The 3,119-nt window shown below is 39.3% G+C and overlaps 1 pseudogene across 1 annotated transcript; it reads left to right on the top strand.

Moving 5' to 3' along the window:
- Positions 1–305: 305 nt before the first annotated feature.
- Positions 306–967, top strand: LOC309962253 (ras-related protein Rab-28-like; annotated as a pseudogene). Its single transcript has one exon. The product of its transcript is annotated as a ras-related protein Rab-28-like (transcript).
- The last annotated feature ends 2,152 nt before the right edge of the window (positions 968–3,119 follow it).

The following is a 3,119-nucleotide window of genomic DNA, read 5'->3' as shown; positions in this document are numbered from 1 at the left end:
TTCAGCTAATTACAAAACTCTGTCTGACATGCTTTAAGAATGGTCAAAAAAAAGTACACATGGGCGCAGGGGGAAGGGAGGTGGGCAAGATGACACTCGGTGAGCGATTCTCCCCAGATCCCTCCAGCGACCGCTGAGCCACCAGGGCAGGGGGTGCTGCCTGCGCTGCCGCCCTTCCTCCTCTCCCCTGCCCCCGGAGACGCCCCCATTCCCTTCCTCCTTCTACCTCGGGTAGGGGTGGGTGGGAAGAGAAGGGAGGGGCGGCACGCCTAGTTCCGGTGGGCGGGCCTGGTTCCTGGGACACCATGTCGGACTCTTGAGGAGGAGAGCCAGGACCAGCAACTGAGAATCGTCGTGCTGGGGGGCGGCACCTCAAGGCAGACCTCCTTAGCTACGTGTTTTGCTCAAGGAACTTTTGGGAAACAGTACAAACTATAGGACTGGATTTCTTTTTGAGAAGAATAACGTTGCCAGGAAACTTGAATGTTACTCTTCAAGTCTGGGACATAGGAGAGCAGACAATGGGAGGCAAGCTGTTGGATAAATGTATGTATGGAGCACAGGGAATCCCTCTTGGTATATGATATTACAAATTATCAAAGCTTTGAGAATTTAGAAGATTGGTATTCTGTGGTGAGGAATGTGAGGGAGGAATCAGAAACTCGGCCACTGGCTGCCTTGGTGGGCAATAAAATTGATTTGGAGCATATGCAAACGATAAAACCTGAAAAACACTTAAGGTTTTGCCAGGAAAATGGTTTTAGTAGCCACTGTCGCAGCAAAGACAGGAGACTCTGTCTTCCTGTGTTTTCAGCAAGTTGCTGCTGAAATCCTGGGAATCAAGTTAAACAAAGCAGAAATAGAACAGTCACAGAGGGTGGTGAAGGAAGATATTGTAAACTACAACCAGGAACCTATGTCAAGAACTGTTAACCCTCCTAGAAGCTCCATGTGTGCAGTTCAGTGAGCACATTTTTCTTCTGTATTGATGGTTCCGGCTGCCCTTCGCCTCTGTGTGGGCCCGAGGACCTCTAGGAATTTGTTTTATCAGTGACCATCTCTGTAGTTCAGTTAACGCTTTCCTCTCAGTTCGCTTCATCATTGCGTGCTGCCTCAGCCGTAGGCAGCTCCTTGAGCTGAAAAGAACTCAACTTTGGGACAACACACCTTGAATTCAAAATGGAAAGCCCATTCTCTGGAATTAGACTGCTTCACTGAAAACAAATAATGTTGGTTCTTTTTATGTCCTCACTTCTTTTTTCCCTGATGTAAGTTTTTTTAAACAAATATGAAAACTATCCAAGTCTTGATCATCAGCCAGGATTTTGCCACAGCACAGTTTCATACTCTTATCTGAACTCATACCTGGCAAAGTATGCTTCAGAGTACAAACATTTAAACGAGTAATATATTTTATCTACAGATACTTAAGAAGGCATTCTTTTGCTGTCTATTGTGAGTGAAAATATATAAAGCTGTATCTAGCTAAAAATGCTTGAAATAAAGCTATAATAGAAATTTTTTTCATTTTTTAAAAAAGAGCCTAAATTCTTTATATTTTAGCTGTAACTCACAAAGTAGTATTTGATATTGTATTTTTATTATTATATCATGGTCATTATGTACTGTGTAATACTCAGGTTAGATTGGCGTTGTGAATTCTGATAAACGTTCAGCTGATGCTCCATGTGGACTTTCTCCTGTAAACTGTGTAAGAGTACTCCCAGAATGAGTTATGACTATTGTTGGATCATTGTGGACTGTACCTGAGGTTCAGATGTTTTTCTCCGGCAAAAAAATTTATTTAAATTACAAAAAAAAAAAGTACACATGACCAGCATACAGCTCCCCAACACACACTGAGTCTCTTATTGTCAATCAAGAAAATACAGGACATGATGATATAGGAAGAGAAGCACAGCCTGAGGCCATGTGCATTTTCATTACATCTCTTATGGTCCCATAAAGAATGTGGCATGCCACAAATAACCAGATTTTTTAAAAATCTCAAACCTCATATAATTGGTTTTTCATTGCATAGTTTCAAATAATAAACAATAACTTTTAAGCACTTAGAGATATTCCTCAATGGTTATGTTTAATATTCTTATACATTTAAACAAAAAAATCTGGCTATAGAATTCTTTTTTTCCTTTTGCCTCTTATACAAAGCTAGAAGTCAAGAGGAAAGTAGGATTCTTCCCTCTGTTTTCCCCACTTTCTCTAGCTTCACTGGGTCTCAAGTTTCTACAAACTCATCACACACTCAGATAATGATGCATAGACCTTACAAGGAGGACAGAGGAAGCAGTTTGCAATATAGCACCTAGACAAATTCCAAAATATTTTGTGGGGTGGAGCCAACTTGCTGTCAAAATCAGACATTCTTTTCTTCTACATGGAAATGTTCGCTACTGGCAGATTTCCATATCTTTCTGACATACCCACACCTTAAGTTTTATACTATCCACACCTATATAAAAACTCAAGCTCAAAACAATAATCCTGAGCCATCAAATGGGCTGGTTTAGCACCAGCACAATATTATAGAAGGCATGTAGCATTTAAGGGGATTTTACAACTATTACTCTCAATAATGGAGAAAGGATTCATGATTAAGTTATTCAAAAATTCACTATATAATGATTCATATCCTATTCCTCTTTCTCTCATGTCACATGTCTGTAAATATCAGCAAATCCCATTGGCTTTACCTTAAAAATCTATTCAGAGTCTATTTGTTACCATCACTACTGCTACAGCCATATTCAAGGTACAGTCAGCTCAAGCCTATAGAATAGCCTCAAAATTTGTACCTCTGCCCCTCTCTTAGTCTTTATCCCTTTCACACAGAAGCCATAACATAAAAATAATATAATAATTAAGTAAAAATATAAAAATCATCTCAAAGAAATTGAAGACAACAAAAATTGAAAGATATACTGTGTTCTTGGATTGGAAGAATCAATACTGTTAAAATGACTATACTACCCAAGGCAATCTACAGATTCAATGCAATCCCTGTCAAATTATCAATGGCATTTGTCACAGAACTATAACAAAAAAATTTTAATTTCTATGGAAACACAAAAGACCCTGAATACCCTAAACAATCTTTA

This window comes from Leucopleurus acutus (genome assembly GCF_964270905.1).
Source record: "Leucopleurus acutus genome assembly, chromosome: 5".
In the NCBI taxonomy this organism is placed as follows: domain Eukaryota; kingdom Metazoa; phylum Chordata; class Mammalia; order Artiodactyla; family Delphinidae; genus Leucopleurus; species Leucopleurus acutus.
This window is presented reverse-complemented; position numbering and strand designations above follow the sequence as displayed.